General features: G+C 48.2%; 1 protein-coding gene across 1 annotated transcript in view; it reads right to left on the reverse strand.

The window, feature by feature from the left end:
* Kif6 (kinesin family member 6) overlaps positions 1 to 15,434 on the reverse strand; it is a 301,138-nt gene that overhangs the window by 74,718 nt on the left and 210,986 nt on the right. The gene's annotated exons all lie outside the window — the stretch shown is intronic.

The raw sequence follows: 15,434 nt of genomic DNA on the forward strand, positions 1-15,434 counted from the left end.
CAAGTATTGGGGTTACAGGTGTGTGCCATCACACTTGCTTTACGCTAGGAGAGGCACTCAGGGCTTAGTGCATGCTAGGCTGTGGGTTCCCTGACCCTGATCAGCCCCTGTGCACTGGCGGTTCCAGGATGCAGAGGAGTTAGGGAACAGGGTCTTGGGGTGATGGGGATGAACCATATGGAGATGGATTCAGAGGACAGCTTATTGAAATGGCTGAGCTAGCTTATATAGCTGGAGTGTATGTGTGTGTGTGTGTTTGTGTGTGTGTGTGTGTGTGTGTGTCCAGGGAGGAAATGCTGCAGCTCCTGGGGAAGGGGGAAGGGACACTGAGGAGAGGTGCACACAGGGCTCTCCAAGCACATCAGCCAGATTATCAGCCTTCCAGTCACATGGTTGCTAAGAAGCTAGTTCTCTGGGGACAGGGACTAGTTGTGGGGTAGACAGGACTGGACAGAAGCTTAACTGACTTTATCATCATGTGGCCTTTGTCTCTATGGAGTTGAGTAGGCCTAAGCCTGATTTGGGTAGGAAGCAGCCCTACTCCTGTCGTGCTCTCTGAGAGAAGTCATTTGGACAATGCTCTACCATCCCTCATCTGGCTTGGGAATCCACACTAGGCCAGAACTCTTTCATTAAAAGAAAAAAATCTGCCATTCTCCTCCTCCCCGCCTCCTCCAGGAGGCTCTTTCTCGTCTATTTATCTGATACTTCTGCTGATCTTTGAAGAATTAGCCCGAGCTAGCTGTCACCTCCACTGGAAGCTTTCCCAGAGCCTCCCTGCCTCAGGCTTGCACCCATGACAGTCCAGCAGACACTGTCAGGGTAGAGTGCTCCTTTTCAGTGAAGCTCAGTTTCCTTCAGAGCTACAGATCTGACTCCCCAGTGTTCGGTCCACAGTCTGCGTTCAGAAGATACTCTATGTCTGTTAAGTTCGCAAGGCCAGGACTGAAGTGGGTGGGATGAGGAGTCTGTTGTTATGGTTATAGGAACGCAGCCTAGGGCTGGTGAGGCTCAAGACGAAGCCTAGCCTTTGAGAGCTGCATTCTTAATGGCCTTCATGCAGCAACCTCTCTTCCCTGGAAAGCACCTCTCTCTCCTGTCCTCAGCCTGTGGAAATGGACCAGCCCATCTGACACCGATTTTATGATTCCTGTGATAAAAATAGCAGCACGAGGACTGTCTGGATGGTGATGCGGTGATGTGCACGGCACCCCACCCTCTTTAGTCAGGGCTCATTCTGTCTCCATCTGTCCCACACACTCCTGGATCTGGTGGGAAACTCACCAAGATCAGCTCCAGCACTCTGGAGATGGAGCTCTGTCTCCTCTGCCTCCAGGTCTGCTCAACAGTAACACTGCGTGCTCCATGCAGTAGAGTTAGCTCCACAGACAACACACTGGAGCTTTCCGGGGGATCCTCAGGCTGCCGCCCCCAGAGGCGTCCACACCTCAGGGCTGGAGTGAGGGAGAAGCTTCACAGCCTGGCCCCTTCTCCAGATCCTGCCTTTTTTGTTATGAGGACAGTGCTCCTGGCACTCTTGAGGCAATAACCCTGGGGAGAGCTTCTAATCAGCTCGACAGGCTCTGGGTTGTCCCTGAGAGGACAGGAAGAATGTGGAGGGCATGTCCTTAGAGAATCTAGAAGATTCTGCTATGAAACTTGGAATCATCAGTGTAACACGGCAAATGAGAATCACTGTTTTTCAAAGAATGGATAATTGAAGACATGAATATGCTTGGGCTTACCACCTGGAAGGTGGCACTGGCGTTCTTACCATCCTCAAGAATGCATTCTGGAATTTGGGTGGCTTGACTGTGGTGACTGTGGCTGGGAGGACACAGGTGTAAATGGCTGAAACCTGCCATCTAGCTTTCCAAGCTCTGAAGACAATGGGGCAGCCAATTTTAGTGGTTTATCTAAAGGGGAAGCAGGGCCTGGATTCTGCAGAGACTTCCTGGAAGGCCATTGCATGCTAACACAGATCCTTGCAGACGCCTGAGGGATGGACACCACACATGGCCGATGTACATGAGCCTCCCTCCTGGCCACCCTGTCCTTTTTGCTTACAGACTATTTCGCCCTCTTTTCAGATTATACAGACACACTCAACTTGGGGTCATCCCTCAAAGTAAAGGACAACTTTACTCTTGAAAGAGTTTTCTCTGCTTTGCTTTTCCTCTTTGGATTTAGGAAATACAAGCTCTCGCTCTTGCCTTTAAACACACACTGTATGTACATAGGCTGTATTTGAGAGCTCACCTGCTGAGGGGACAGGCATCTAATTATTTCTTTCCTCGAGGGGAGTTTGTTTATCTTTGGCACGGCGCTAGGCATGCAACCGAGATGCGTAATTGGACAGGTATATTGAAGCTTTGATGGTGATGCTTAAAATGTTGAAAGTCTAGTCAGGGAGAAGGAAAGTTGGACAGATAATTGCACTGCAGCTTGCTATACTACTGAGAGAGAAGCGGGGAAAGGTGGCTGCTGTGAGAGCCGGGAGGCTGCTGGGAGAAGGAGGCACCTTCATGATGGTGCAGCATCTGAGATGCCAGGAAGAGGTTCTGGGTCCAGTGGAAAGGAAGACAACTGTGTCATACACCTGCACTATCATCCTAGTATCTGGGAGGTAGAGGTCAGAAGATCAGGAGTTCAAGGTTATCCTCAGCTATATAGAAAGTTCAGCACCAGCCTGGGCTATATGCTGTGTTAGAGATCAATATAGATGGATGACTTTGAATTCACGACCTGCCTCCGCTTCCCAAGGGTTGAGATTACAGCTGTTCCCCCACCACACCCAAGTTGTGGCTTTCATTTCAGTAGAGCACACTGTGACATTGCAGGGTGTGCGGTGCACCCTGGTCTTTCCTCTACCACCATGCGGCTGGGTAGGTTCACACCTCGTACCAAAATGAAGCTGAAATGCAACATTCTTCTCTACGTCCTATAGTCCACTGTTAGCTATGAACTCCACATCCAAGAAGCCTTTACACAAATACAGCTTGGAAGCATCACCATCTCAGAAGGAGCAAAAAGAAATCCTGCAGTTTGCTGACAGCTAACAGGGCCCGCAAAACACAGAACCGCCCTGGTCTCCACCTGAGTGTTTTCCAATCTGTTCCTCACAGAGGTCTGTGGCCTTAGGAGTTCTGACCTGCTGTGCTTTCTAGTACTTTGTTCATTAATAGGGAATTGTAGGTAATAGGTCCCAACGCCACAACTCAAAAAATGTGGATGGCTCCAAGAAGCCTCCTGGCCTGGTGAGCCACAGCACTATTGAAACGGGACAGAAGTGTCCTCCAAACACAACACTGCATTTTTCAGACTAGCTGGAAAATATCTTCAAGTCTCAGAGACAGAGCGCTGCTCTATTTTTGATAAGGATTAAGAGCGCTGGACTAGAGCTGAGCGGTGGTGGCACATGCCTTTAATCCCAGAGGCAGGGCAGGCGGATCTCTGTGAGTTCAAGGCCAGCCTGGTCCACAAGAGCTAGTTCCAGGACAGGCTCCAAAGCTACAGAGGAAGCCTGTCTTGAAAAGCAGGTGCTCAACTAGAAATGGCAGTCACTCGGGGATGTTTAACAGTGACTTTGGGGCTTTGAAGGCAACAGATTCTGAAGGCATTCAATTCTTAACACACTGGTCCCCTACCCCCTTTTTATTTAAACATTAATCTATTTTAAGTGTTTGTTTGCATATATGTCTGTGTACCACATGCATGCCTGGTGCCAAGAAGAGGACATAAGCTCTCCCAGAACTGGAGTTACAGATGGTTGTGTGCCACCATGTGGGTGGTGGGAACTGAATTCAAGTCCTCTAGAGGAGCAGTTAGTACTCTTAACTGCTGAGCCATCTTTCCAGCCCTCCTTGCCTCTTTCTTAATGTTCCCCCTTTTTAATCAACCTAAAAACAAATCTCTTACTTGGCTACAGAATATAACCCAGAGCATCTGGAAGCTCTCCGGATGCTAACGCGGGTCTCCTGGGCACTGAGTGGAAAGAACACACCGGGACTGGGGAGAGCCTGCTGTCTGATTTCCTGTAGTCTGGGGCATGTGGTCCTCAGCTTATTTTCCTGGCTGTTCTCACACAGCCTACTACTGCTTAAGCCATTGCTTCAAAATTGACCAAAGGAAAAGGATGGATGCTTGTTACCCATGCGGAAAGCGGTTTTGTGCATAGAGAGCCAAAAATATATTTTCTTTGGGAGACATGTCTTCATGCCGGGCTCCAGTTCTCTCTGACTGAAGAAGAGAGGGAAGAGAAGACCAATAGGAAGTGTTGAAAAGCACAGGGCAGAGGGAGAGAGGGTTTGGAGCATTCAGTTGTTGCTAGGAAACTTTTGAAATGACAGGTAACAGAATGGCTCTAGTAAACTACGACTGCACAAGGATGCCAGGTCACAGGCAGGCATGGAGTATACTTTTGTATGGCATCAAATATAAAGTTTTCAGTATTTATTTGTATTTTCTGTGTATGTATATGTTCTTGAGCAGTGCCCAACGAAGCCATAAGAAGGCACTGGATCCTCTGGAATTAGTTATAGGCACTTGTGAGTTGCCATGTAGGTGCTGGGACTCAAACCCAGGTCCTCTAAAAGCACAGCCAATGCCCTTCACAGCTGAAAATTCTAAATACTTGTTGAATTTCATGAAAGATACATGAATATCTTCCTGTATACAATTAGAGAATTCCATCCCTGTGTATGTATCTAAGTTGGAAGACTTGCCCTGGGAATGGAGAGGAGGAGGCTTAGATAGGTGTTGAAGCAGAGCTGGGGGACTGGGGAGACTGTCAAGGTGAAACATGAGACAAGAAACTCATGGGGCTTATGAAGCCTCAGTGTATGGTTAGTTAGCCAACAGTCTCAAGGGGGCTGAGGAAGAGTCAATGGATGGTTAGTTAGACAAAAGTCTCTGAATCCAGCCTTAATGTCATAATGAGGAAATGAAGGCCCCAACAAGAGACTCTGGGACAAAGGAAAAGCCACCAGTTTATTCCAGAATGGAGAACGAACCCTGCTGCTGTGCTGGACAAATGCACTGGAGAGCGGAGGGCTGAGATCTCAATGAGACAGGAGCTGGAGCTGAGGAGAAGGCTGGTGGCAAAGTGCTTGTGTGAGCAGGAGGACCTGGATCGATCCCCAGCCTCTACATAAAAGCCAAGAGCTTGAGGGGTAGAGACAGGCAGGACTCCACTGGCTAGCTAGCCTAGCTAAATTCGTGAGCGCCAGGTTCAGTGAGGGACCCTGCCTCAAACTCAGGTGGACAGTGACTGAGGAAGACACTCCTCATTGGCCTCTGGTCTTTATACACGTGCACACAGATGCAAACAAAATGCACACACCCATATGAACATGTATATACACCGTACACATATGCATACAGAGATGTGGACCATCTCTGAGGATGATCAGCAGGCAGCTGAGACACTAGCTTACCCTCCTGCCCGCCATAGGGAGGATTTAGTGAGGAGGGGTGTTCTGGAGGCACTTGGGAGGCAGGGAGAGCAAATCTTCAGTCTCTCAGGCTGCTGCTTCCCTTCCTCACACCCATGGAAGCATTGCTAACCACCCACGGCATTCTCTGCCAGGGAAACTAATTACAGCCTTGGCAGTTTGGGCAAGCTCTGTGGGTAGGCTCTGCCTCCAAAGCTCTGCCTTCAAGAAGTGGCTTTCAAATTATGAGCCAATTAAATGACAAGTGGTATTTAGTAAGTCCCCCCGCCCCCCACTGTCTGTGTGCCTTTGTTTCCTCACTTCAGGAGCTGGCCCATGGATCATCCCCGCCATACTTCTGTCCCTGCTCAGTGAGATCCTGGCCTTTGAGTGCTCCAACCACTGAGAAGATTCTGAGTAGATAATGAGGAGTCCTTTCTCCAAATTCTCTGCCACCAGGATGATAGAGGTCACCATAGAAAGTAGCGTCATTTGTCATGATTCTGTCTGCTTGAAAGGGCCGTGATTAGCCCAGCTACAATTTAAGGGGTTGCTGGGTGCGTCCAGTGGGATATGGAATCTGAGGATGAGAGGAAGAAAAAACACCACAGAAAACCACTTGGCCACGATAAAAGTGCCTGCAGATGTCAAGAGCACAGAGCGGATCTTTGGCGAGGCCAAGGATGATGCTCATTTAACCGACTTCCTGCTTTGGACTGACACCTTCTGGAATAGGCCAGTGGCCCAAGGCTTGGGGGTCAAAGGTCTGCACTCAACCATTGCTATCACCTGGGCTGAAGTTCTCAGATGAGGGCCTTTCTTGGAGTTTCCTGGGTTGCCACATGAATAAGGACAGGGGACAGCCTGCAATCAGAGGATCCTCAATGCTGGCGTGGACCAGGCTGAGGCACAGCAGGCTTGGCAAGGATTCCAGGGAGGAGAGCAGAAGGAAAATGTGAAGTGGAAAGCCACATAAACCTTAGGAGACCCACCCAATGGTAGCACCACATTTAAATAAATCAAATGGATTCCTGACTCTTAGTGCCAGAAGTCACACATGCCATGGGCATCCTCCATGGGCCCAGGAGCGCAGAGAGGGTAGGCTGGCTGGGACTACGCGGACAGTGTGTTCAAAGCCAGTTATATTTTCCTTTTGCCTTGGTAACCGTGTCTGATTCATCCTTCTGCTCCTGTGGCTCCATCTCCAACTTTCCCCACAGTGAGTAAAGAAAGGTTCAGCATGCTAAGCAAGTGGACATTGAGCATGGGCAGGAAGGGAAGTTTCTAGAAGACATCAGGAAGACCCCTAAACAGTGGTCCTGAAGGCCAATCACTGAAAACACTCATTGTCTCAGCTGAGCCCCTCCACGGTTTTCTGTTGAGAATATTCTCATCTAAGACACGGTATTCATGTGTACCATCCAGAGAAGACAGTGGACTGATGTGGGCACTGAGCCTGGAAAGCAGTCTGGGTCCTGCTGGCATTTCTGGGTTCTGAAGCTAAATCAGCAGTCTGGGCCTGGAGCCCTCAAGTGCTTCTGATTATGTCTAGTCTACCCATGCAGAGGCTCCAATAGGGCCTCAGTGTCCAGTTCCATCTCAGGACTTGGGTGGCAGGACTGTGTGCCCTTACCTTGTAAGTGAAGGAACAGGTACCTGACAAAACCTCCCTCCAAGCAGAGCCTTCCTTCCTCTTGGGCTTCTGTATCACTGAACTCACGGGACTCTGAGTCCGAGATGTCCTGAGTTATTTCCGAAGGACAGTTAGTAGAATCCCAGTGGTGAACAGAGTTCTTTCATCACCCTGTTCTGGGGGCACTGGCTTAAGTGTCATAGACATGGCTTGTCAATCTGTTAAAAGAGGAAGTGTTCCTGTCGTCTAAGTAATGCAGTAGATGCCAGTCTTTATCTGCATATATGTTTTTGAAGAAAAATGAAAAGATTTATCATGTAGTTCAGTAGTAAAAAAGAATGAAGGAAGGGAGGGAGGGAGGGACGGAGGGAGGGAGGGAGAAAAACACTCCCCTGATGCCAATGAAGGATCTCCTAATTGTATACAATTCAATGCAAGATTGCTGCCTCCCTAACTCAGAAGGTGTGGTGACCCAATTAGAAATTCACTGTGTTCATCATTTAGGGCAAAAGGTGGGGAAAATACTTGTGTTACTTGTGCGTGCGTGTGTGTGTGTGTGTGTGTGTGTGTGTGTGTGTATGTACACGCGTGCACGCGTATCTGCACATTCTGTATGACAGGGAAGCTACGCAACTTTCACAACTCTGCTGGTGTGAACTGGGCTTCCTAGAACATCATATATGTTAGAGGTGTCACCTCGGCTGTGTCATTTAATTCTCCCGTGGCCCTGTCACCCACTTACTACTGGCCCAGTTTAGGGGCTAGGTGACAGAAGTTGAAAGAGACTGAAAGTAACTCAACTACTACTGAGGGGTAAATCTGTACTGTGCTCCTGGTCTGGCTCTGCACTCTTCCTTAATTCCCCCTCTACAGAAAGGGGTCATCAGCGAAGCACAGGCAACCAGAGTAAACACATGAGGCGCACAACAGGAGCTGATGTATGGGTGTGCACAGATGAGAAGAGTCCAGAGCGTTAATGAGTTCCACAGACGGATCTGCCGTGTCTGTAACACTTTAGCAACTGGCTAGTTTCTAATGCTAGGTACCCAGCACTGTACATTACAGTCCGGGGATTTCCTCATTGTGTCCTTCCCTCCAGAGCAAATCCCATCTCAGAGCTACTGGCTGCCTTCTGGATGATGTGCTTCCACAGCCTCCTCACCTCCCAGTCTCCCTCAAAGCACAGAGCTCCAAGTTCACTCCGGAACACTGCAAACAACCGCTGTTGACCGAAGAGATGACGGGAGGTGGGGTGTCTCTGGAGAAAGTGCTTTTTCTTACAAACGGCACTGTTAAATGGTATATATAACTCTCACGCATTTTTCTATGTGTAAATTTTATGATCTACAATCGGCGTTGAATCACTTGTTTAAAGTCTGACAGGATGGATGGGTAAATGTGGAAACACTTCAAAAGTGGAAGTGTGAGGAAGAGTCATAATTATCATCGTGGGTGACAGGCAGTCATCTGGAGGCCTGCCCACTGCAAGCTGTTTAGAGTACACAAGCCATTTTAATGTGGTAGGAGGCTTCTGGAGAGAGCATGAAATTACAGGCTGTGTAGGGAGAGTGAGTGGTCGGTTCCACAGCTTCCCTGCTACGGCAGCCCCATTCATTCCTCAGCAGCCACCCTCCTCGTCTTCCCACACAGTGCCTGCCTGTGGACTCGGGCTTTCCATCTGCTAACAGTGGAGCTAGCACCCACCATTTATCAAAGGTTAACCTTGCCTTTGTCCAGGCTGTGGTACCCAGGCCTCCGTAGGCCTTCTTCCTTCCAGTATTGACCCCTCTCTGGCCTAAGCAACTTCCCTCTATTTTTTGGGTTGCTCCCATCAACATATTTTACATGACCCTGCTAAATGGGTTACAGATAGATGTTGATATATATAAACTTGTCGATACAAAAATAGAAGGTTAGAGCATTCTTGTTCATAAACCTCAACTCTACCAACTAAGTAGCTAGAAAGATCACTGTGTAAGATGAGCAGACTATCCACTGCACACAGTGGATGAGCAGACTATCCACTGCACACAGAGGGGCGAGCAGACTATCCACTGCACACAGAGAGTTGGGCAGACTATCCACTGCACACAGAGGGACAAGCAGACTACCCACTGCACACAGTGGATGAGCAGACTCTCCACTGCACACAGAGGGATGAGAAGACTACCCACTGCACACAGAGAGTTGGGCAGACTATCAACTGCACAGAGGGACAAGCAGACTATCCACTGTACACAGAGAGATGAGCAGACTATCCACTGCACACAGAGGGACAAGCAGACTATCCACTGCACACAGAATGATGAGCAGACTACCCACTGCACACAGAATGATGAGCAGACTATCCACTGCACATAGAGGGACAAGGAGACTATCCACTGCACACAGAGAGTTGGGAAGACTATCCACTGCACACAGAGGGACAAGCAGACTACCCTGCACACAGTGGATGAGAAGACTATCTACTGCACACAGAGGGACAAGCAGACTACCCACTGCACACAGAATGATGAGCAGACTACCCACTGTACACAGAATGATGAGCAGACTATCCACTGCACACAGAATGATGAGCAGACTATCCACTGCACACAGAATGATGAGCAGACTATCCACTGCACATAGAGGGACAAGGAGACTATCCACTGCACACAGAGAGTTGGGAAGACTATCCACTGCACACAGAGGGATGCGCAGACTATCCACTGCACAGAGGGACAAGCAGACTATCCACTGCACACAGAATGACGAGCAGACTATCCACTGCACACAGAGGGACGAGCAGACTACCCACTGCACACAGAGAGTTGGGCAGACTATCCACTGCACACAGAGATTTGAGCAGACTATCCACTGCACACAGAAGGACGAGCAGACTATCCACTGCACACAGAGGGACGAGCAGACTATCCACTGCACACAGAGGGACGAGCAGACTACCCACTGCACACAGAGGGACGAGCAGACTACCCACTGCACACAGAGAGACGAGCAGACTACCCACTGCACACAGGGGGCTGGGCAGAGTGGAATATTGCTATCTTCAGGGGAGCAGATACCCATGATGTTCTCTCTTCACCCCATTTTTCATCACGTTCTCCTTCTACTTCCCTTATCCTTTCCACACACCACAAAATGCCTCAGCCAGGGCTTTCCACATTCATCATCTCAACAGCCTTTCATCTCTTTCTTCCAATGGAGCTGCAAACTGTCCATCTCTCCCACTGCAACTCATCTTTCCACATCCATAAGACCTTACATTCCAAAGCCAGTGGGCAGCTTTCTCCTCTTCTTTCAGTAGAGCTCTTAGGAAGCAGTGTGCAGTATAATCAAGAAGTGTGTGGGATGGCTTCTCAGTCAGCAATGAATGGAGGTAACAGCTGTTATTTCCTGGTTAGGCGCAGGGATAGTTAGTTTTTAACTACCAGCTTGCCACAGCCTCGAATCTCTAGAGAAGACAATTTCAGCTGAGGAACTGTCTATATCAGATTGTGTAGAAAGAGTGGAACGGTGGTGCTGCGTCCCGCCACCCAGCCACCGGCTAGCTTTACACCTGAAATAATTACACAGAAACTGTATTCATTTAAATACTGCCTGGCCCCTGGCCCGTTATCTGTAGCTTCTTATTGGATGATTCTCATATCTTGCTTTAAACCATATTTAGTAATTTATATAGCACCATGAGGGGTGGCTTACCAGGAGAGGTCTTAACCTGCGTCCATCTCAGAGAGAAGCATGGCGACTGCATATGGCGACTGCCTGAAGCGTCTCCCCACTGCTTGCTACCCAGCATTCTGTTCTGTCTACTCCACCTACCTGATTTTCTGTTCTCTTAAAGGGCCAAGGCAGTTTTTTTTATTAATAAAAGTAACACATAGACACTCCTCCATCATTTCCCCTTTTTCTGATTAAACAAAAAAGTAAGGCTTTAACTTTAACATAGTAAAATTACATATAACAAAACAGTTATCAAGCAAGAATAAGTTACAATATTTAAATCTATTTTATCTTTTATCATAACTAAAGAAAGCTATAACTATCTATTTATTCTCCAACTCCATCAAAGACTCCAGAAGGATATAATATTACCTAAGTAAACAAGTCATATGCAACTTTCAAACTCTAGAAATGACAGAGACAACTCGCTGCCTGGACAGTCACCCAAAGTTCCTCTGTACCGTTGGGGCATTTATCTTCGGCCTTCAGGCCCATAGTGTCCAGCAGACATTTTCATGAAGCAGGAAATTACAAAGACAGTTCAGTCACTGTCTATGTTACTTTCATTGGTTAATTAATAAAGAAAACTGCCTTGGCCCTTTAAGAGAACAGAAAATTAGGTAGGCGGAGTAGACAGAACAGAATGCTGGGTAGCAGGAGTGGGGAGATGCTTCAGGCAGTCGCCATATGCAGTCGCCATGCTTCTCCTCTCTGAGATGGACGCAGGTTAAGACCTCTCCTGGTAAGCCACCCCTCGTGGTGCTATATAAATTACTAAATATGGGTTAAAGCAAGATATGAGAATCAACCAATAAGAAGCTACAGATAACGGGCCAGGGGCCAGGCAGTATTTAAATGAATACAGTTTCCGTGTAATTATTTTGGGCAAAGCTAGCTGGGTGGCGGGACACAGCCCACCGCTCCTTCTACAAGATTGGTCTGTGGGCATGTCTAACGGGGATGGGCTTGGTTGTTAAGGGACCCAGCCACTGGGTAGCGCCATTCCCTAGACTAGCCCTGAACAGTGCAAGACTGAAGAAAGCTAGCCGAAAGCCAGCAGTCAGGCAGCATGAGTACACTTGTTTCTCTCTGCCTCTTGACTATGGATGTAGCGTGACCAGCTGGCCTAAGCCCCTGCCACTGTGACTTCCCTGTAAGCATGAACCAATCTTTTGCAACCCTGTATGATTCTTCATGTCCTCTTCCCTTCAATGGGGTGAAGTGATGGCTGTGATTCCTGTATCGTCTCCAGCAATGTGCCTGGAATCATGGCAGCTTTCCTGCCTGCCCAGACCCACACTGTTTACACAGTGGGAATGAAGCTACATCTTGCTACACGTCACTGAGATGTGGTCTTGCTTTACGGAGAAAGAATAACCTAGTTTATCTGGTCTGACGTGCACCAGTTGCCCCAACTGATCTGCTCCCATCTGCCTGAAGGACATCTTTTCCTGGTCCACTGTGCCACTATCACCTTCTTGGCTTCTCTTTCAAATGCCCAGAGACTGTAGGACTCTGCCCTGGACACCCTTACCTTTCAGCAGACAATTCCATTTGGTCGCACACAAATGGCTCCAAAGTTTACATCTTCAGGCCTATCCTCTCCTTTGAGGGACAAGTTGGTATGTGCCTGCCTGGAATCTGTACATGGCATCTGTACATCCTCACACCCTGCGTTTCTGCTAAGTCCTTTGGAAGAGCTGCGAGGGGTTGGTCTCACCCCACAGGCCTACAGAGTTCAGAGAGGAGCGTGGTCTATGCAAACTGCAGAAGCTGAAATGTCAGAGCCCCGAGGATTTGGCTTCCTGTGGAGGCAAAAACATGCCAAAGGCACTGACTAACTTTTTAAATTATTAAGCTATAGGTGATCTATTGTCGAAAAGTTGGAAAATACAGAATGGTATAAAGAAACTAGAAAAAAAATCAACCAAACCAAAAGCACTTGGTTGCTGCATTTTCCCCAGTTCATGCTGTGCTCTGTTTTACTACATAGTTAAGATGACAACACACACTATTCCTTAGCCTGTTTATTTAACATTATCTCACAGCCCTTTTAATGGTGCACTAAGATCTTCAAGAATAGTACTTTCTACAGCTACATGATAAATATTCCTTAGAGTCTGTTCCCTTATGTCAGGCATTTATATTGTTTTATATACATGGTCTGTACGTGTCTGCAGGGGTTATCTTGCCACATGACCAGTGCTCCACATCTGATCGACTGTTTCAACAAGTACTTACAGTGCTCCTGCACAGTGCTGCTTGTCCGTCAGGCTGCGAGCATTGCGGTGACTGACGGCTCATCTCCAGAGCCTGAGCACTGTCCTAAGACAACAGAATATTCTACCAGGTGCAGGAGAGGCATCAAGAAGGAAGAGACCAGGAAGACAGCAGTGAGGGAGGGTCCGTTACTCAGGGAAGGTGGAGGGTAGCTTCTCCAACTCAGAGGCATTCTGGGTATTTTAGGGGGCCAGCTTCCCAGAGGGAGTTTGGAATTGGAATTCTTGCTTTCTAGGAAGCCAGTCGATCCTGAAGGCATTTATGTAGGAAGAACCCCACAAAAGTGTGTCCTAGAAATCACCTTGAGCTTGACTCCTCTAGCCCTTGACTTTCACATGAGAAGTGGAAGTGTGTGGGCCTGTACACATGTGTCTGTGTGCATGCCTGTGTGTGTGTGTGCATGCATAATCATGTGTGTGATTGTGTAAATGTGTGCATGATGTCTGTACGCATGTGTGTGCCTCATGCATGGGTATGGTAGATCAGGAGAGATGGTGGTCTGTGGGAATGGAAAGCTTGGCTGAGGATTAAGTACAGTCCCTGAAGGATTCGGCTTGATAGGCATGGGACAGAACTCAGGGTTCGTCTGGATGGTGTGGTGTGAACACTTTCTGCGTCTGACCTTCACAGGTGCTCAACAACATAAACCCAATGAGAGGAAAAAAGGAAGGAAGTACCGTGCAGAACGGGTGGAGATGGGGGCACGAGAAAGGGCCCCAGTGACTGCTCACGGGGCTCAGGGTTTGTGATTCAGACACCACGAAGGAAGCCCCTGCAGTTAAGGATCAGAAAAGGCTTAACTGATTTCTTCACTCACTTGTGGATAAAAATTAGCAGCTGAATTAAGGGAGCAACCCAAGCATCCATTGGCAGCAGGATGAATAAAGAAAGTGAGGTTTATATACATACACGGGAAACTTTCCAGCCTTAAAGAAAAACCAAGTTGTGCCATTGGCAGGAAATGGACACAATTGCAGATATCACAGTAAGTGAACCCAGCCAGACTCACACAGGGTTCCACATTTGTATAGGTATATAGAATTATGTCTGTATATGTCATGAAGGTCAGAGCAAGGGGAACTGAGGTGACTGACAAGGAGGAGCGGGCAGAAAGGAGAGGGTTGGGGGTCTTTGGTGAATGTGCTCCATGGGCGATGTAGACTTGTACATAAATGTCCTTCTAGAACACAGACCCAGTAAAGCAAACATATACAGTGAAAATAAAACACACAGTCATGAAGAATTCAAAAAAGAGGAGGAAAAAAGAAGGGAGGGAGGGAAGGAGGTAGAGAGGGAGGGAGAAAGAGGGCCTCTTTTCTTCAAAGTCAGAAACTGACCTGGATTGTGGAAGACAAGAAGATGCCAAGTGCACAAGGCCCTTATCTCCCCAGGGTGCCGCGTGGCAGGAAGAGGCAAAACAAGGTGCTAGGAGTCTCACAGGTTGATGGAAGAAGCACCTAGAGTCGAGCCAGACTGCGTTTTCTGCAGCAGAAATGCTCACTGGCTTCATGTCCCAGAAGGGGGTTGCTGGTAGTTGGTGAGCCTGATCTGGAAGCTGCCTCTCACTTCACTGAGCTCTCTAACGAGCTCTAGGGTAGACTGGGCAGTAATTGGCTCTCAGGGTATAAAGAACACAGAGGGAGCAGGCTGAAAGCCCCTCTGGCTGGACTTTCCCCCATTAACAAACAACCAGTCTTTGAACTTATAATTACGAGTCTCGGGGCTCCTAGCCTGGTTGCAAAGTGACTCACTTTAGCTAAATTATTAGTGTTTGCCCAGTTACCAAATGCTATGATCAACTATTTGTGTTGTTAAAGGGGGGAAAAGGAACGTTTTTATTAAAAAGAGCAGGGTGTATAGCAAGAAGAGAGCGGTTGTGTGCTATGTTTTCCAGACATGTGGAGCACAGTCAAAGCTCAGCCTGTGGCAGCCAAGCAACAAAATAAAAACAGCAGAAAATGGCATGGAAGGCAGAGGACCAGGAAAATCCATCTCAGAGCAGATGGACCTTCACTCCCAGCAGCCAGTGACAGGCTATAACGCAGTGGCATGATTCTTGGACGCCCCCCCCCCCCCCCCAGTGCATTGGGATCCACTTGAATTGAGGGCAAAGAAGAGAGTAACTTTCTTTGGGTTGTTTTGACTCACAACGTTGTTAAGAGTCAGTGATAGCAGATGCCACAGAGTTTGCCCAGGGCTAATTACGCAGACAGATGGAGTGCCAGACACAGCACTCGTGTAAAGTAGCGTGATCTGGTGACAGGGTCTGTGCAGGAAGGACAATGACAAAGCCTTCTGTGCCCCAGCCTGCTCCAGGGGCACAGGCAGCATCAATAGTCTTTGGTTAAGGAAAACAATGACGTGATCAT

This window comes from Arvicola amphibius, chromosome 9 (assembly GCF_903992535.2).
Source record: "Arvicola amphibius chromosome 9, mArvAmp1.2, whole genome shotgun sequence".
In the NCBI taxonomy this organism is placed as follows: Eukaryota; Metazoa; Chordata; class Mammalia; order Rodentia; family Cricetidae; genus Arvicola; species Arvicola amphibius.